Genomic DNA, 21,452 nt, shown 5'->3' with positions numbered 1-21,452 from the left:
ACCTTCAAAACTTCAAAGGAAGGAGATTCCACCACCTCCCTAGGTAACGCATTCCAGTGCTTCACCACTCTCCTAGTGAAAAAGTTTTTCCTAATATCCAACTTAAACCTCCCCGACTGCAACTTGAGACCATTACTCCTTGTTCTGTCATCTGCTACCACTGAGAACAGTCTAGAGCCATCCTCTTTGGAACCCCCTTTCAGGGAGTTGAAAGCAACTATCAAATCCCCCCTCATTCTTCTCTTCTGCAGACTAAACAATCCCAGTTCCCTCAGCCTCTCCTCATAAGTCATGTGCTCCAGCCCCCTAATCATTCTTGTTACCGTCTGCTGGACTCTCTCCAATTTTTCCACATCCTTCTTGTAGTGTGGGGCCAAAACTGGACACAGTACTCCAGATGAGGCCCCACCAATGCCGAATTGAGGGGAACGATCACGTCCCTCAATCTGCTGGCAATGCTTCTACTTACACAGCCCAAAATGCCATTAGCCTTCTTGGCAACAGGGGCACATTGTTGACTCATATCCCGCTTCTCGTCCACTGTAACTCCTAGGTCCTTTTCTGCAGAACTGCTGCTGAGCGACTCGGTCCCTAGTCTGTAGCAGTGCATGGGATTCTTCCGTCCTCAGTGCAGGACTCTGCACTTGTCCTTGTTGAACCTCATCAGATTTCTTTTGGCCCAATCCTCTAATTTGTCTAGGTCCCTCTGCATCCTATCTCTATCCTCCAGCATATCTACCACTCCTCCCAGTTTAGTGTCATCTGAAAACTTGCTGAGGGTGCAATCCACACCATCCTCCAGATCATTAATGAAGATATTGAACAAATCCAGCCCCAGGACCAACCCCTGGGGCACTCCGCTTGATACTAACTGCTAACTAGACATGGAGCCATTGATCACTACCCGTTTTGCCCAATGATCTAGCCAGCTTTCTATCCTATCTTATAGTCCATTCATCCAGTCCATACTTCTTTAACTTGCAGGCAAGAATACTGTGGGAGACCATGTCAAAAGCTTTGCTAAAGTCAAGGAATAACAAGTCCACTGCTTTCCCCTCATCCACAGAGACAGTTATCTCATCATAGAAGGCAATTAGGTTAGTCAGGCATGACTTGCCCTTGGTGAATCCATGCTGACTGTTCCTGATCACTTTATTCTCCTTGAAGTGCTTCAAAATTGATTCCTTGAGGACCTGTTCATGATATTTCCAGGGACTGAGGTGAGGCTGACTGGCCTGTAGTTCCCCGGATCCTCCTTCTTCTCTTTTTTAAAGATGCACACTACATTAGCCTTTTTCCAGTCGTCCGGAACTTCCCCCAGTCGCCATGAGTTTTCAAAGATAATGGCCAATGGCTCTGCAATCACATCCAACAACTCCTTTAGCACTCTCGGATGCAGTGCATCCGGCCCCATGGACTTGTGCTCATCCAGCTTTTCTAAATAGTCCTGAACTACTTCTTTCTCCACAGAGGGCTGGTCACCTCCTCCCCATGCTGTGCTGCCCAGTGCAGCAGTCTGGGAGCTGACCTTGTTTGTGAAGACAGAGGCAAAAAAAGCATTGAGTACATTTGCTTGTTCCACATCCTCTGTCACTAGGTTGCCTCCCCCATTCAGTAAGGGTTCCACACTTTCCCTGACCTTCTTCTTGTTGCTAACATACCTGTAGAAACCCTTCTTGTTACTCTTAACATCCCCTGCTAGCAGCAACTCCAAGTGTGATTTGGCCTTCCTGATTTCACTCCTGCATGCCTGAGCAATATTTTTATACTCCTCCCTGGTCATTTGTCCAATCTTCCACTTCTTGTAAACTCTTTTTTGTGTTTAAGATCAGCAAGTTGGCCTTCTACACACCCCTAGGCTTATTCCAGTTTAGAACCAGGCCCTTTGGTCTGCATAGTGCTGCCCCTACATTTCAGAGATTGACAGACAAGATATTACATTCACATGAGAATATGTGGCCTCCTATATCGATTATATTGTCATCTATAGCAAGACCTGGGAAGTCCACACAAAACTCCTCACAACAGTCCTACAGGCACTCCAGGAAGCAGGCTGAGAGCCAATCCTCCTAAATGTTAGCTAACCCTGAAGTGACTAATGGGATATACCATGGGTGGGAGACACTCATTGATGGGAAAGGTGAAGGCCTTTTCAGAATGCCCAGTCCCCTGTACAAAGAAACAGTGCTTCACTTCCTGGAGGTGGCAGGATATTGTAGGTGGTTCATCCTCGACTTTGCCATGATTGCTGCCCTCTTAACAGACCTGGGGAAAGACGCCTACCAAGAAAGATCTGATGGACTGAAGGTTGTGACAAAACCTGTAACAAAGTCTTCCAGACAAAAAAAGTCTGGTCAGGAACTCCGTTCTGTTCCACCCCAACTTCTCGGAGATTTTCATTTTGCAAATGGATGCATTGGACGTGGAACTTGGAGCTGTTCTGTCACAAGAGGTGGTGGGAGAAGAACACTCTGATCTCTATCTTAGCAGAAAGCTGTTTCCCTCAGAAACTGCCTATTCAGTGATCAAGAAGGATGTCATAGCTGAAAAATGGGCTGTGGACACACATTGCCTCATATGGGGCCATCCATTCTGACAGGTGATTGAACACGCACTCTACATTGGCTATAATCCATGAAGGACTACCAATCCCTGAGTCATGCGGTGGTATTTGTCTCTGCAGCTGTGCTGCTTCGAAGTGCTATATCAGACGTCAAGGATTATAAAAATGCAGACTTTTTTTCATGAGATGTAGAGGGGACTGTCAGCACTAGTCCACCTGGTGACTCTGGAATGGAGCGGGAGGGTGTGTGGTGGAGTTTACAGACCCCACACTACACCAGGGCAAAGCACAGAGCAGCACTGAGCTAAGGAGGCCCTGGCCCTCAGCAGTTGCCTACAGGCTGCAACAGGAAGTGAGGCTGACACCTGGAGTTGTGAGAGGAGTGGCTTCAGCATTATTCAGGCTACTCTGGAAGCAGTGGTCCAGATTCTCCCCTCCCCTGACTTCGGGAGTTGGAAACTCACAAGAGACTATGAAGAATGGGACATTGTTCTGTCCAACTGGCAGACTCAGTGGAAACTCTTAAGCATGTGACTACTCCCCAGATGGAGAAGCCTCAGCCCAGTACAAGGTGACTTGGGGTTGGGGTATAACTTGTCATAGACCTATGAGAGGTCCAGACACTGTAAGGCCCCTCCACATGCTGCCTGGGCCTGGACCCGACCCCCTCCCTTGCTCCTCTGCACCTCTTGTGACAGAACCCTAAAGGGAGTAGGAGGTACTGAGGCCTGCCACATATGACCTGGCTGGGGCCCTCTCTAGATCGACCAGGCCAGAAAGAAGTGTGGAGTCACTGCCTGACCACTAGACCAGCTGGCTATCAGACTGACCCACTATACCATAACAAGGCTGAACCGTAACAACAGTAAGAGCACCGGCTGCCAGTTGAGAGCTCCCACTGCTGCTCGCTGCACTGCTGCTTTAGGGTGGGAGATTTTCAGAAAAAGCTCAAGGTAGACCGCAGTTTTGTGTATGAATGAGTGATATTTTATAGGCATGCTCGGGGGTCCACACAGGGGTTAACATCCCAAAAGTCTCACCTTTAGACAAGGCCAAAGTAGAGTTGCCATCCCTCCAGGATTGTCCCGGAGTCTCCAGGAATTAAAGATTAAACTGTAATTCAAGATTATGTCACATGATGAAACCTCCAGGAATACGTCTAACCAAAATTCCCAACCCTAGGCCAAAGTGGCTGGGCCCATTTCCTCCAGATGTTTTTTGAAGACACCAGTTCTAGGAATGAAACAAATTCTTTGGCTGTAAATCAAAGCAGGCAGAGGCAGAATCACAGACAAGCTTCTTTTGCCTTCCTCTGTTCCTTCATCAGCCAAATCACACACTTGGTAGCAGATTGACCTTGAAGATGATATCTGAAAATGGAAACAATTAGGAGAGAATAGCTGAAATAGACAGGAAAAAACCTAACAAGCCCAAAAGAACAGATATGTGATTGCTAAATAATTGAAATAGTAGCCCAACCAACACTTCAGTACCTAATTCCCTTTCCTCATGCAAGTTGGTATCTGAGATTTACAGACAATTCACCCATGAATCTTTTAAACACTGCAGGACACGAGCATTCTATTCCAACTCGTTCAACTAACAAAAGCTGAGCAAGAGACCCCCTCCCACCCTTCCTTCCATTACATTCTTTAACCACACCAGCTGTTTGTAGGGGTTTGGTAGCCCAGCATTTTAGAGGCAGCAAGTACTTAGTACTGTTATTTGTTTCCGGTATTGAAAATAGTGTTAAAATTATAAGCCATCACTTAAAGATATAAAGATTTCCTGCTCCTACTTGTGGGCTAAGGGGCTCTGTAGGAAAGTGTGTGATCTGGGCCTTAAGCAGTCAGTCTGCATGCAAAAGAGCCAATCTGGAGCTGTGCTTCTCTGCTTTAAGGGGCAGCCTGCTTTGTCTCTCTCTGGTTTGGATTCTTGTGTGTTAGGTTTTTGAATTCTCAGGAGTAAAGTAGTATCCCATTTCAACCTTTCTGGAAGAGTATTTATGTTGCAAGTTCAGTGTAATGTTGGAATTTCAGTTAAATTCTGCTTTCATCACAGCTAGAAGGAAGGATAAGAAACAAAATGGTTCATCAGAGGACTGCAAAGGGGGAGTTGTATTATGCCACTGAAGCTGGTTCTGTGTTGCTTATCTGAGCTGAGAATCGTTGCTGGAAGCAGGACAGTGTCAGAGATCTCCTGGCATGGGCATCCAAATGGTCAGTGAAAAAAAGGAGAAGAAAACATGCCTCCAAGAACTTTCCTGAAAAGAACATTCCTTGCAGGACCATTTCCTGACAGGACAATCTTTCCTAGGATTTTTTTATTCCCTGCACAAGATACATACTCCTAAACGTTGTTTTGCTTATGTGACAAAGTTCCTCCTCTACCTTGGTGGGTCTTGTGCTTATTGGAGGATTTGCTCACCTTGGAGCTTCATGGCAGCCCTCAGCTTGGCCGTTTTTCTGAACCCACAGTCCAGGTCGACTCCTCCTGTGTCTGACCAGGAGTTGGGAGATTTGGGAGGAACCTGGGCCCGCCCTCTACTCCAGGTTCCAGCCCAGGGCCTTGTGGAATGCAGCTGTCTAGAGCGCCTCCTGGAACAGCTGTGCAACAGCTACAACTCCCTGGCTACTTCCCCATGGCCTCCTCCCAACACCTTCTTTATTCTCACCATAGGACCTTCCTCCTGGTGTCTGATAATGCTTGTACTCCTCAGTCTTCCAACAGTCCGCATTCTCACTCTCAGCTCCTAGTGCCTCTTGCTCCCCACTCCTCACACATGCACCACAAACTGAAGTGAGCTCCTTTTTAAACCCAGGTGCCCTGATTAGCCTGTCTTAATTGATTCTAACAGCTTCTTGATTGGCTCAGGTGTTCTAATGTCTGTCTTAATTGTCTCCAGAAGATTTCTGATTGTTCTGGAACCTTCCCTGTTACCTTACCCAGGGAAAAGGGACCTACTTAACCTGGGGCTAATATATCTGCCTTCTATCACTCTCCTGTAGCCATCTGGCCTGATGCTGTCACACTTAGCTCAGTAGTTTGGTTCTGCTCTTGGCTGGCTATGGCCATCTCCTGGGCAGCTGGCCTGGATGCTGCCCTCTTTTGGGAGGTCTGTGCCCTATTCTCTTCTTTCTCCTAGCTGCTTGGTTCCTTCCAAAAACCTTGAAAACTCCCATTGGGTTTTGTTCCATCTTGCCCATAGCCCCTTTCTGCTAATTGACAGGCCTTCTACTCTGCTGCTCCAGCACTTTCTGCCAGCCTTCTTCACTCCACTGACTCCACTCAGGGGTTTAACTGCTTCATGACAGCCTGGATGCTTCTAGTAAAGTAGCTGCCACTACTTAAAAAAAAAAGTACAGATGATCTTGGACAGTGGGAGACTAGATAATAAGGACATGTAACCTGGCTCAAAATCAGGCAGGAGGTAACCCTACCTTCATTTTCCTCTGATGACCACATTGGAATAGCATCTCTAAATGCTAACTTCTTCCATTGTATTTAGCTGGAGTATAAAAGCCACTGAGACTAGGCTATATTATAAGCATATGCAGACTTCATATTACGTACAGAGCCTCACAAAGCACTGCCAGTAAAAAACAGAGTGATGATCTTAGGATTGACCTCTTTCATTGAGGATTGGCCCGTTTCATTCTGGATTCTACGCTAGCAAAAGGATGGACTGGAACACTCAACAGGTCTTTTCTGCCTCTGGCTCTCTAGGCACACATCTTCAGCGAGCATGTGGGAATAGAAAGACATCTGAATTCTGTCGATCTTCTATCAGTGACTAAACTTCTATATGCCAGTGAAAGCAGACTGACTAAATGTGGCAGCTCATTAATTCAGACCTTTGGGAGACCCTACAATTAAGCAAAACAGGTGGACATTTGATTTAAAAAAACCCCAAAAAATTGCTAATGCTGGGAAAAAATAAGAGCAGAGAGACAAGATAGTGCAGTGGCAGGGAAACTCATGAAAAATACATTCAGAGATGTAATTCCCTGAAAACAGTACTTCAGAGAGAGGTGTCTGGCTCAGTGATATCATTCCAGGCATGAAGTTACCATGTGTCAGCTGGATGTATCTGCAGCAGGGATTTGAATAGACAGACAGAGCACCAGCAGATAGCTGAGGATATTTCTTTGAACTGCCTCCAGCTCACATGGCTTAAAATATTTCAAGGACTTTTAAGAATCACTAAAATCCACAGTTCTGTCATTCATTCTGGTATTCTCGAAAATTAAAACATTAACACAAAAGCATCAGGAAGATTGGGCATTTCTCCCCTCCCCGCAAAGGAAATATGACATCATAATGGAAAAATAAATAAATGTGACGTACCAAATTTCCTTCAGCAGCTAGAAACTACACTCCTTTAAATCTTTGTTTCTTGGCATTTTGCCCATTATAAGATGGTCTTCATCAGGGATTCCTGTCCAGCTGACTTATTGTGCATTGGAAACAACAACCTGAAACAGAAGATCTAATGTAGCTGATTGGAAAGGGAAAATGTGGCAGTTATGATTCATAAGAGATTATTTTGAATGCTAGTTTCTCTAGTTAAACACAATGGAAGTCTAGAAGCCACTGAGATGAAGGTCTGTTTTAAGCATGTGCAGACTACATAAATGGTGATTTACCAAATGTAGCGGTGTGGCCATTTATTGCCCCTTGAGCACCTTCTTGTGGACAGAGGTCACTCTACAGCACCCAACCTCTGTGGCCATCCCTTCACTTCAGGGACCCTTTAAAAAGTCACTGTTCACAGAGTACTTCAAAAAAAATCACCAGAAGGGATCACATATATTGAGCCCCCCCGGTGCACACTGGCTCTCTAGGCCCCAAGCCCCGTTCAGTGCACTTCTCCCAGTAGTTCAACATAAAGTCTTTCAAAACAAAACAAAGACTAATACTTTCTTCTCACCCATTTTAGCTGGGCACAGCCCCCTTCTCCCTGAGGGTCTATAGTCAGTCTCTCCCCAGCTTCTTGGGCAGGGCCCATTCCAGGCCTTGCTACCTGGACAGCTCTTGCCTGTCCTGGACAGCTTTCGCCTGCTTCTTGAAGTCTCAATTACTTTCTCCCCGCAGCCACTTAGGAACATAAGAACATAAGAATAGCCATATTGGATCAGACCAAAGGTTCATCTAGCCCAGTATCCTGTCCTCCAACAGTGGCCAATGCCAGGTGCCCCAGAGGGAATGAACAGAATAGGTAATCATCAAGTGATCCATCCCGTCACCCACTCCCAGCTTCTGGCAAACAGATGCTAGGGACACCAGCCCTGCCCATCCTGACTAAAAGCCATTGATGGACCCATGCTCTATGGATTTATCTAGTTCTTTTTTGAACCCTGTTATAGTCTTGGCCTTCACAAAATCCTGTCAAAGAGTTTATTTTCTCCACACCAGTCATGATTTTTATAGACCTCTATCATATCTCCCGCTTAGTCATCTCTTTTCCAAGCTAAGAAGGCCCAGTCTTATTAATCTCTCCTCATATGGAAGCTGTTACATACACCTAATAATTTTTGTTGCCTTTTTCTGAACCTTTTCCAATTCCAATATATTTTTTGAGAGCTGGGGCAACCACATCTGCACACAGTATTCAAGAAGTGGGCATACCATGAATTTATATAGAGGCAATGTGATATTTTCTGTCCTAGTATCTATCCCTTTCTTAATGATTCCCAACATTCTCTTCGCTTTTTTGACTGCCGCTGCACATTGAGTGGATGTTTTCAGAGAACTATCTACAATGACTCCAAGATCTCTTTTTTGACTCGTAACAGCTAATTTAGACCCCATCATTTTATATGTATAGTTGGGATTATGTTTTCCAGTGTGCATCACTTTGCATTTATCAACATGGAATTTCATCTGCCGTTTTGTTGCCCAGCCACCTAGCTTCCTGCTGCCTTTTAGTCTAGGGGCACTTGCTTACCCTCAGGTGAGTTCACCATATAAGCTGGGGTGGCTTAGCACCAGGCTCTCCAGCACAAGGTCAAGCCACCATTACTCCAAATCACAAACCAATTATTTGTGCGTAACTCAAATTTGGTACTATCTTTCAGTTAGGCATTTGTAAATAATTACTTTGTGTTTTTAATGGATTGATCTTGAATGGCATTAATTAGAACCCTGGGGTTTCATTTAATATTCTGTTTTGTTGCAGGCTGTTACAATGATCTTAAATGCTATCATTCTCCCCTTGGCTATGTGCTGCTCTTGGTTTTCACTACATGTTTAATCTTTTCTGTCTTAAAATCTGCTGCTAACTTATCACCTGTTCTCGGCTGGAACACGGAGCCAGAGGAGCAGCCATTATTCTTGTTAATGTGTTCGTACAACTGACAAGCAGATGAAGCTGGGTTTATTTTTATTTCCTAGGTTCACCATTTTCATATCCCCATTAGAAACGAAACACGTTTTGTTTCTCCCAGGGGGCCCAACCCTAGAGTTCTGAGCAAGTAAGGAGTGTATCATGTCATCCACCTCTGCGGGTGGAAGGGACAATATTCCAGCACATCTCTGGGCCCAGAATGAGTGCCTCCCCCACTTCATTGTTCCTCTCTGCCTCATGAAATACCACTGTGGTTGTTTCATAGGGCTTTGGCTTTGCACTGAGGGTGGGGGGGTGCTGTGGTGGGGGAGGGCAGGGAAATGGCCACATTCTGCAGCTTTCCCTCCTCCCACCCCAGTCCTATAGGACCTTTATCATTAAATAAAAATACTTGGCATTTCATGAGTAAGTTAATGCTGGCCCCTGTTGGACGCAACTTACCAGCTGTCCCCCTCAGAGCTTCAAAACCTCCCTTGATGGAGAGTAAAGTGGGAGGCAAAGGCAGCAAGGTTCCTGCAGGGAATGGGAGGAGCCAGGGAACAGCTAGATGAAGTGGGTGGTAGAGAGGGGGACACAAGGCACTGTGAAGATGGCCCTGTACCAGTGGATCCTCCAAAATTTGCATGGATCTTGACGGATCTACAGGTTTGGGAGACCAAGCCCTTTGGCCATTCTGCTGGAAGACAAACCACATGCTTCCCACAGAATGATCTTTCTGAAATTCTTCAAAGAGACCCTCCCAGAGTTTCACATCCCGTATATGGTAGTAGTGTGTATAGAGGGTGACAGGGCCCTGTCTCAGGAGTTCAGGATTGGGCCCAGCTAGATTTGGTCATTTAGTGGTGCACTGGACAGGAGTAGAAGCTCATTGACATGAGTTGCACAACAACGGCTACATATTACAATGCAAATTAGTTCTGTAGTACCTCAATAAGCTGGTAAATTAGCTATTCCAGATACCTGCTGAGTAACATACACACTCGGGACCAAATTTTGCCCCTACTCGTTCTCTGTGCAGCTCTACTGAGGTTAATGGCAGCCGTTGTGGTGGGTTATTGAGATATGTCAGGCTCAGCCCACCGAAGGCTTTACAGATAAAGACTGGGACTTTGCATTGAATCTGACATTTAATGAGGATCCAGTGTCTCCCATGCTTGACTGGAATCTGAGAAGAGCTAGAAGGCTGAAGAAGCGATGAGACATTATATGGTTCATTCAGTTATTCATGTATTAAATCCCTGGGGGAAGCTTGTGGATTTGTCTCAGTCATTTAAAAAGTTCTTGCTTTATGAAACTACAAGTAAAGAAGCTTTTTAATCAGTTGCGTTATAGCAATTTCCTTTTTTTGCTTGTCTTCCTTTTTAAATCAGCAGGTCCGGATAACTTGTATGCAAGAGTTTTAAAGGAGCTGGATGAGCAGCTCACTGGACCATTATTGTTGAACTGACTGTTCAATAAGTCTTGGAACACTGCAAACATTCTAGAAGATTGGAAAAAAGTTAATGTGCCAATATTTATAAAGGGGTAAATGGGATGAACTGGGAAATTATAGGCCTGTTGGTCTGATGTCAATCCTGCACCCGGGGGTGGGCAAGATAAATGAGTGCCTGATTTAGGACTCAATTAATAAAGAATTAAAGAAGGATAATAAAATCAATGCCAGTCAACATGGGTTTACAGAAATAGATCCTGCAAACTAATTTGATGGGCTCTGTGTGTGTGTGAGAGAGATTACAAGTTTTTTTATACATTAATGGTGTTTATATAATATACTTAGAGTTCTGTAAAGGATTTGACTTGGTATCACATATTTTAATTAAAAGACTAGAATGATGCAAAATATGGAACATATTAAATGGATTAAAAACTGGCTATCTGATAGGTCTTAAAATGTGATTGTAAACAGAGAATCATCACTGAATGACTGTGTTTCTAGTGGAGTCTCACAGGGGCCAACGCTATTTAACATTTTTATCAATTACCTGGAAAAAAACATAAAATCCCCAATGATAAAGTTTGCAGATGACACAAAAATTGGGGGAATAGTAAATAGCGAGGAGGACACAGTGGTCTGGATTGCTTGGTAAGTGGATACAAGCAAACAATATGTGTTTTAATATGACTAAATATATACCTCTAGGATCAAAGATTGTAGCCTATACTTACACAGTCAGGGACTGTATCCTGGGAAGCAGTGACTGTGAAAAAGCTTTGGGGGTCATGGTGAATAATCAGCTGAACATGAGCATCTAGTGCAACATGGTTGCTAAAGGGCTAATGCAATCCTTGGATACATAACCGGGGGTTTGATGGGGTGTGCCAACCCTGCACTGGGCCAACAGGGATGGACCAATTACTGTGGTCCAAGAAGGCCATCCCCCTTTCCTCTGCTGCACAGGTTCCAGGTGGAAGAGCCAGATAAAAGGGGGCAGCCCGGCTCAGTGGGGGCTGCCTGTGGAGGAGGAAGGATGTGTAGTGCAGGCTTCTCCAGAGGCGCCAGTGATGCTCCAAGTTGCAGAGCCCGTGGACCCGGACTATTCTGCAGATGATTTGCCAACAGCAGAGACTGCCGGGGACACCAGGCCACTGCCAGCCCAGGAGATGCCTGGGATGCAATTTGTGGTAGGAAGTGACCCAGAGGATGTAGTAGAAGCTGATGTCTAAACCCTTAGTGGGGAAGTCCCCAGCTTCATAGGGCCCTGATTCAGAACCCAGTGGAGTGGGAGGGGTTGGGTTCCTCTACCACGCCCCTTGAGCCACTAGGCATGGCTACTGTTTGCCCTCAGTCCCAGCCCGGAGGCTCAGGGACCATAGACTATTTGTTCTGCCCTGCCCAGGGGCTACAGACTGATTGTTATTCTGCCTTGCCCAGAGGGCTAGATCCCCAATTGCTAGTGTCTGCACCAGCCAGGTGGTTTAGGGCCCATAGACTATTTGTTTGCCTAGCCCTGCCCGGGGGCTACAGGCAGATCATTGTCCTGCCCTTCCCAGAGGGCCAGAACTCCAACTGTTGTTGTTGGTCCCAGCCCGGAGGCTCAGAGGCTATGGACTGTTCATTTACGTGGCCCCGCCAGGGGTCCAGAGCCCACCTTGCTGCAATTACCTGATCTAACAGGGAATCCCAATGACTGGGAGACTGAGGATATCAACCCCACACTGGGACAATGGGGGCGACCCGGCTTGACAAACAGGGCCCACATCACAAGGGGACTCTCAAGTTGTCACAGCTGGGTTATGGGCAACCAGACCTAGTAGTCAGAGCCAGAGTCCACGGTCACAAGACCACATTGAGTCAGGTTACTGGGAGGTCAGAAGCAGGAGACAAACTGGAGATCAGACTCATGAGCCAGAAGTCACACTGGTTCAGGAAGCACATAGTCTAGAATAGGGTGGAGCACACTTGTTCAGACAGCTTCCTGTTCCTGCTGCTGGCTTAAGTAGGGTCATATGGCCAACCAGCTGCTCTGGGACTCCATCAATAGGACTGCAGGGGTGGAGCCTCAAACTGGGGCTGAGCTTCATGGGTTCCAGGAAAACGAGTGTCAGCAGACTGCCAGATAGATACTTAGAGCATGGCTGCTCCTATAAAGACTGCAGCCACACATTCAAGACCTGTGGGTCATGACACAAGGAGGAATGAAGAAGGTTATTTTGTCTCTGTATTTGATGCTTGTATGACTGCTGTTGTGATACTCTGTCCAGTTGTGGTGTCGGCAATTCAGGAAGGATACTGATAAATTGGAGAGGTCTCAGAGAAAAGCCACAAGAATGATTAAAGGATTAGAAATTATGCCTTATAGTAATATACTCATAGAGCTCAATCTATTTAGCTTAACAAAGAGAAGCTTAAGGCATGACTTGATTACAGTCTATAAGTGCCTACCTTGGGAATAAATATTTAATAATGGGCTCCTCGATCTAGCAGAGAAACATATATTGTGATCCAATGGGTGGAATTTGAAGCTAGACAAATTCAGACTGGAAATAAGGTGTACATTTTTAACAGTGAGGGCAATTAACCATTGGAACAACCTCTCCATCAGTGGCAATTTTTAAATCAAGATTGAATGTTGTTCTGAAAGATCTGCTCTTGGAATTATTTTGGGGAAGTTCTGCAGCCTGTGTCATACCGGAGGTCAGACGAGATGATCACAATGATGCCTTCTGGCCTTTTATTCTGTTTGTACACCAACTACATTGGGATCCTGGGGGGGAGGCCCATGACGGGATCCTAGGCCCTATCCCAATACACATAAATAAAATATTTTCTGTCTCTCATCTTCCTTTCTATACCAAAACTTTCTGTCTTCATCCTTCCTCAACGGGGTTACTTTCCTAAGTCAACTGCCAACCAAAAGCTCAAAACACACCAAGGAAAATTGTCATGTGATATTTTACCACCTAAAATGGCACTGGTGTGATTGTTAAGTGTCATTTTGTGCAGGGAGCTGAGGGGGAAGCCTGTGTGATTGGATGGCAGGAAAGAATATGACACTATGGCCGAAGGATTTACCCATGTATATGATAAACAGAGTGACTCTGGAGTGAAAATAAAATTTGAGTTAAAAATAAAATGTAAACCTAACACCATTCTCCATTTCTATTGTGTCTCTTATAATGTGTCATCACTGTAGCACCTTGTAGGAATGCTAAGTGCAGCTTCTATTTAGTTTTGTTGATAGAATGGACCAAATTCCAGCCAGAGTCTGGGCAGGCTGCTCACAGGCAGGAAAAGCCACAGCTCAAAGGAAAATGTGATGGAATTGTTCTGTCCCAATGCTGGCTCCTCTTCAGAGAGGGAGGGGACACTTGGTCTCCAGTGACCACAGACATTGGAGGGGGCACATTCCACCATAAGGCATAGGGGACAGAGTACATTAGTCTGCAGATTTGAGTATGTGAGCCCTATAAGCAGGCAATGGCAATTCTGGTGTCTGTTCCAATCCCTGCAGATAACTCCTTCTCTGAGAAGGATGGTGTCACAGTTTCATAGATATTTAGGTCAGAAGGGACCATTATGATCATCTAGTCTGACCTCCTGCACAACGCAGGCCACAGAATTTCACCCACCACTCCTGCGAAAAACCTCTCACCTATGTCTGAGCTATTGAAGTCCTCAAATCGTGGTTTAAAGACTTCAAGGAGCAGAGAATCCTCCAGTAAGTGACCTGTGCCCCATGCTACAGAGGAAGGCGAAAAACCTCCAGGGCCTCTTCCAATCTGCCCTGGAGGAAAATTCCTTCCCGACCCCAAATATGGCATTCAGCTAAATCCTGAGCATATGGGCAAGATTCACCAGCCAGATACTACAGAAAATTCTTCCCTGGGTAACTCAGATCCCACCCCATCTAATATCCCATCACAGGCCATTGGGCCTATTTACCATGAATATTTAATTGCCATGTTATCCCATCATACCATATCCTCCATAAACTTATCGACTTTAATCTTAAAGCCAGATAGATCTTTTGCCCCCACTGCTTCCCTTGGAAGGCTATTCCAAAACTTCACTCCTCTGATGGTTAGAAACCTTTGTCTAATTTCAAGTCTAAACTTCCTGGTGGCCAATTTATATCCATTTGTTCTTGTGTCCACATTGGTACTGAGCTTAAATAATTCCTCTCCCTCTCCGGTATTTATCCCTCTGATATTTATAGAGAGCAATCATATCTCCCCTCAACCTTCTCTTAGTTAGGCTAAACAAGCCAAGCTCCTTGAGTCTCCTTTCATAAGACAAGTTTTCCATTCCTCGGATCATCCTAGTAGCCCTTCTCTGTACCTGTTCCAGTTTGAATTCATCCTTCTTAAATATGGGAGACCAGAACTGCACACAGTATTCCAGGTGAGGTCTCACCAGTGCCTTGTATAACGGTACTAAAACCTCCTTATCCCTACTGGAAATACCTCTCCTGATGCATCCCAAGACCGCATTAGCTTTTTTCACGGCCACATCACATTGGCTGCTCATAGTCATCCTATGATCAACCAGTACTCCAAGGTCCTTCTCCTCCTCTGTTACTTCTAATTGTTGCGTCCCCAGCTTATAACTTAAATTCTTGTTATTAATCCCTCAATGCATGACCTTACACTTCTCACTGTTAAATTTCATCCTATTACTATTACAAGGTCATCCAGATCCTCCTGTAGGATATCCCTGTCCTTCTCTAAATTGGCAATACCTCCCAGCTTTGTATCATCTGCAAACTTTATTAGCACACTCCCACTTTTTGTGCCAAGGTGGGTAATAAAAAGATTAAATAAGATTGGTCCCAAAACCGATCCTTGAGGAACTCCACTGGTAACCTCCTTCCAGCCTGACAGTTCACCTTTCAGTAGGACCCGTTGTAGTCTCCCCTTTAACCAATTCCTTATCCACCTTTCAATTTTCCTATTGGTCCCCGTCTTACCCAGTTTAACTAATAATTCCCCATGTGGCACGGTATCAAATTCCCCATGTGGCACGGCCTTACTGAAATCTAGGTAAATTAGATCCACTGCTTTTCCTTTGTCTAAAAAGTCTGTTACTTTCTCAAAGAAGGAGATCAGGTTGGTTTGGCATGATCTACCTTATGTAAAACCATGTTGTATTTTGTCCCATTTACCATTGACTTCAATGTCCTTAACTACCTTCTCCTTCAAACTTTTTTCCAAGACCTTGCATACTAGAGATGTCAAACTAACAGGCCTATAGTTACCCGGATCACGTTTTTACACTTTTTTACAATTTTTATGATCACTCCAATCATACGGTACAACCCCTGAGTTTACAGATTCATTAAAAATTCTTGCTAATGGGCTTGCAATTTCATGTGCCAATTCCTTTAATATTCTTGGATGAAGATTATCTAGGCCCCCCGATTTAGTCCCATTAAGCTGTTTGAGTTTCTCTTCTACCTCAGATATGGTAATATCTACCTCCATATCCTCATTCCCATTCGTCATGCTACCATTATCCCTAAGATCCTCTTTAGTCTTATTAAAGACTGAGGCAAAGTATTTGTTTAGATATTGGGCCATGCCTAGATTATCCTTGACCCCCACTCCATCCTCAGTGTTTAGCAGTCCCACTTCTTCTTTCTTTGTTTTCTTCTTATTTATATGGCTATAGAACCTTTTACTATTGGTTTTAATTCCCTTTGCAAGGTCCAACTCTACTTGACTTTTAGACTGTCTCACTTTATCCCTACATGTTCTGACCTCAATAAGGTAGCTTTCCTTGCTGATCCCTCCCTTCTTCCACTCCCTGTATGCTTTCTGCTTTTTCTTAATCACCTCTCTGAAATGATGGCTCATCCAGCTTGGTCTACAACTCTTGCTTATGAATTTTTCCCCCTTTCTTGGGATGCAGGCTTCCGATAGCTTCTGCAGCTTTGATTTAAAATAATCCCAGGCCTCCTCTACCTTTAGATCCATAAATTCTTCAGTCCAATCCACTTACCTAACTAATTTCCTTAATTTTTGAAAGTCAGCCCTTTTAAAATCAAAAACTCTAGTTGCAGATTTATTTTTGTTAATCTTTCTTTTCAGTTTGAACTGAATTACCTCATGATCACTTGAGCCAAGATTATCCCCTACAACCATTTCTTCTATGAGGTCCTCACTACTCACCAAAACCAAATCTAAAATGGCATCCCCTCTAGTCGGTTCAGCAACTACTTGATGAAGGAATCCATCAGCTATCGCATCTAGGAAAATCTGATCCCTATTGTTATTACTAGCACTCATCCTCCAGTCTGTATCTGGGAAGTAAAAGTCTCCCATGATCACACAGTTTCCATTAATATTTACTTTATTAAAAAGATTAAAAAGGGCTCTATCCATATCCAAATTAGATCCCGGCGGTCTATAACACACCCCAAGCACTATCCCAGGAGAAGCTCTAATAGTTTTCTTCCCCAATGTAATTTTTGCCCAGATGGACTCTGTCTTATTCATTTCATCGCTTCTTATTTCTTTACATTCCACCTCATCATTGATATACAGTGCTACTCCACCACCTTTACCTTTATTTCTGTCTTTCCTAAACAGCACAGACCCTTCAATCCCTGTAGTCCGTCATGACGACTCTTCCACCATGTTTCTGTTCTCCCTAGAATATCTGGTTTCACTTCCTGCACCAGTAGCTCTAGTTCCTCCATTTTGTTACCCAGGCTCCTCGCATTGATGTACAAACATCTTAATTTTTGCTGTTTGGCCTCACTCACATTCTGTACCCTATTAGGCACAGACATTCTACAGCCAGTATAACCTATTAGACTGGTATCCACACTGCCCTTCCTCCTTATGTCCATTCTCCTACCCACAGCTGTATCTTTTCTTACTTTGTTTTCTTCCCTCTCAATGCTAAAATCCGGCGTGGAGATTACCTGGACATCTCCCAACCATCTCCCGCAAATTCCTAGTTTAAAGCTCTCTTAATCAGTTGTGCCAGCCTCCATCCTAGAAGTCTATTTCCTTCCCTACTCAGATGAAGTCCATCCCGAGAGAACTGTCCTCTACCCATGAATGCCTCCCAGTGGCCATACATCCCAAAGCCCTCCTTATAGCACCACTGCCTAAGCCATCTGTTGGTAGTTATAATCTTGTCACACCTTTGTTGCCCTTCTCTAGGAACAGGCAGAATCCCACTAAAGATCACCTGAGCCTCGATTTCTTTAAGCGTCTTCCCCAGCCTAGCAAAGTCTCCCTTAATACTTTCCAGCGAGAATCTAGCCGTATCATTTGTTCCCACATGAAGGATAATTAGGGGATTCTTTCCTGCTCCCTTTAGGATCCTTTTCAACCTCAGGTCTACATCCCGTATCTTAGCACCTGGAAGACAGCACACCCTCCTATTCTCTGGATCAGCTCTGGTTACAGGCCTGTCTATTCTTCTCAGTAAAGAGTCCCCAACCACACAGACCTGCCTTTTCCTGGTGACAGTGCTATTCTCCAGTCTATCCCCTGTTCTCTCTGGCTGCAAGTTCTTTCTGTTCCTATTCTCCCTTGTAATCCTCTTCAACCCATCCTGTATCCTCCTGGGGCTCATATTTGGTGTAGTCTCCATTAACTCTTCCCATTTTCCTATAAGACTAGCCACTCTTCTCTTCTTCCTTGCCCTTCCATCTTCAGTGATTACCTGCTGAGCCCCTTCTTCATTTTCCAATTCTGCAAACCTATTCTTGAGCTCTATGTCTCCTTCACTAGCCCATCTTTTCCTCTGCCTGGTTCTTTTAGTCACATGCTTCCACTGACCACTTTCCTCACCCGGTCTCCCCTCAGAATTCCCCAGTCCTGCTTCCATCTGCAAGTCTGAGCTTTTCCCTTCAGATACCTCATGTCTTTGCTCCATAATCCGCTTGAACCCCCTTCTAAACTCAACCAGACTTTCCACCTGCATCTCCAAACCTCGGATCTCTTCCTCCATCAGCTCTATCAGACAGCATTTCATACAGACAAAACTCTTACCAGGTACGCCCTCCAGGATCATGCACATACCGCAGCTTCCACATCCAGTCATCTTCATTGTGTCTTCTGCTAGATGGGTCACTCCCACTGCTGCCTCTGTACCTGTCATTGCCTTCCCACCTTCTCCTCCAACAGAACTCCCGCTCAAACTCCCCTGTTTACAGCTCTGTTTGCTGGCTCTGTGCCGCTGCAGCTGTTACGGGACAGGCTGTATTTCTCACCCCTTCTATTTGTTCTTTCTGAGTGCACCCCCTCTGATCTCTCTTTGTGCCTTCACCTCACCTAGGATAGAATCCCATGATTCTCCCACTCTTGGACCTCATCCTGTGTATCAGTCATGCTTACCCTAGAGATCCAACGTGGTTTGGTACATGTTCTTCCCTTTGGGAGCTTTTGGCCAGTGGATTACAGTGACCCTAAGCAGCCTTCTTAAAACAAAAGTACTGTTGATGTAAGGGTCTAAATGCACTGAACAAATTCTCCCCTGACAGCTAGCTGGGAGCACTTTGTTGCTCAAAATTATCAACTTTGGCTGGTTTTGGGTTACAGATTACTTTAGTACTGAATGCAGAGGTACTGAAATGCTGTTACCAATGTTGGCATTATTGTATGAATACAGAGAAGCAGGCCTGTGCTTAACCTGTCCCAAATGAGGGGGTCACCCTCAGCTGAAAGAACGTCGTTAAGCCGGGGGCTCAAATGCCAGAGCCCTGTGAAAGTAAGAGGGGTGGGGACAGGTGTCCCAGCCAGGAGATATGGACCCTCCCCCAAGGAACCTTCCTGGACTGATTTAACCTGTTCTCCCCCCTACTGTTCAAAGAAAGAGCTAAATAAGCTTCATTAGGAGCCTATTTGTTATTTTACAAAAAGAAAAGGAGTACTTGTGGCACCTTAGAGACTAACAAACTTATTTGAACATAAGCTTTCGTGAGCTACAGCTCACTTCATCGGATTCATGCAGTGGAAAATACAGTGGGGAGATTTATATACATAGAGAACATGAAACAATGGGTGTTACCATGCACACTGTAACAAGAGTGATCACTTAAGGTGAGCTATTACCAGCGGGAGAGCGGGGAGGGGGGAAACATTTTGTAGTGATAATCAAGGTGGGCCATTTCCAGCCGTTGACAAGAACATTTGAGGAACAGAGGGGACTGGAGGGGGGGAATAAACATGGGGAAAGAGTTTTACTTTGTGTAATGACATATCCACTCCCAGTCTCTATTCAAGCCTAAGCCCTGGTCTACACTAGGACTTTAGGTCGAATTTAGCAGCATTAAATCGATTTAAACCTGCACCCGTCCACACAGTGAAGCCCTTTATTTCGACTTAAAGGGCTCTTAAAATCGATTTCCTTACTCCACCCCTGACAAGTGGATTAGCGCTTAAATCGACGTTGCCGGCTCAAATTTGGGGTACTGTGGACACAATTCGATGGTATTGGCCTCCGGGAGCTATCCCAGAGTGCTCCATTCTGACCGCTCTGGACAGCACTCTCAACTCAGATGCACTGGCCAGGTAGACAGGAAAAGGCCCGCGAACTTCTGAATCTCATTTCCTGTTTGGCCAGTGTGGCAAGCTGCAGGTGACTATGCAGAGCTCATCAGCACAGGTGACCATGATGGAGTCCCAGAATCGCAAAAGAGCTCCAGCATGGACCGAACGGGAGGTACGGGATCTGACCGCTGTTTGGGGAGAGGAATCCGTGCTATCAGAACTCCGTTCCAGTTTTCAAAATGCCAAAACCTTTGTGAAAATCTCCCAGGGCATGAAGGACAGAGGCCATAACAGGGACCCGAAGCAGTGCCGCGTGAAACTGAAGGAGCTGAGGCAAGCCTACCAGAAAACCAGAGAGGCGAACGGCCGCTCCGGGTCAGAGCCCCAAACATGCCACTTCTATGATGAGCTGCATGCCATTTTAGGGGGTTCAGCCACCACTACCCCAGCCGTGTTGTTTGACTCCTTCAATGGAGATGGAGGCAATACAGAAGTAGGTTTTGGGGACGAAGAAGATGATGATGAGGAGGAGGTTGTAGATAGCTCACAGCAAGCAAGCGGAGAAACCGGTTTTCCCGACAGCCAGGAACTGTTTCTCACCCTAGACCTGGAGCCAGTACCCCCCGAACCCACCCAAGGCTGCCTCCTGGACCCAGCAGGCGGAGAAGGGACCTCTGGTGAGTGTACCTTTTAAAATGCTATACATGGTTTAAAAGCAAGCATGTGAAAGGATTACTTTGCCCTGGCATTTGCGGTTCTCCTAGATGTAGTCCTAAAGCCTTTGCAAAAGGTTTCTGGGGAGGGCAGCCTTATTTCGTCCTTCATGGTAGGACACTTTTATCACTCCAGGCCAGTAACACGTACTCGGGAATCACTGTAGAACAAAGCATTGCAGTGTATGTTTGCTGGCATTCAACCAAAATCCGTTCTTTATCTCTCTGTGTTATCCTCAGGAGAGTGAGATATAATTCATGGTCACCTGGTTGAAATAGAGTGCTTTTCTTCAGGGGACACTCAGAGGAGCCCATTCCTGCTGGGCTGTTTGCCTGTGCCTAAACAGAAATGTTCCCCGCTGTTAGCCACAGGGAGGGGGGAAGGTTGAGGGGGTAGTCACGCGGTGGGAGGAGGCAAAATGCGACCTTGTAATGAAAGCACATGTGCTATGTATGTAATGTTAACAGCAAGGTTTACCCTGAAAGAGTGTAGCGACTGTTTTATAAAATGTGTCTTTTTAAATACCGCTGTCCCTTTTTTTTTCTCCACCAGCTGCATGTGTTTCAATGATCACAGGATCTTCTCCTTCCCAGAGGCTAGTGAAGCTTAGAAAGAAAAAAAAACGCACTAGCGATGAAATGTTCTCCGAGCTCATGCTGTCCTCCCACACAGACAGAGCACAGACGAATGCGTGGAGGCAAATAATGTCAGAGTGCAGGAAAGCACAAAATGACCGGGAGGAGAGGTGGAGGGCTGAAGACAGGGCAGAAGCTCAAATGTGGCGGCAGCGTGATGAGAGGAGGCAGGATTCAATGCTGAGGCTGCTGCAGGACCAAAACCAGTATGCTCCAGTGTATGGTTGAGCTGCAGCAAAGGCAGCTG

Source organism: Lepidochelys kempii, chromosome 2 (genome assembly GCF_965140265.1).
Source record: "Lepidochelys kempii isolate rLepKem1 chromosome 2, rLepKem1.hap2, whole genome shotgun sequence".
In the NCBI taxonomy this organism is placed as follows: Eukaryota; Metazoa; Chordata; order Testudines; family Cheloniidae; genus Lepidochelys; species Lepidochelys kempii.
This window is presented reverse-complemented; position numbering follows the sequence as displayed.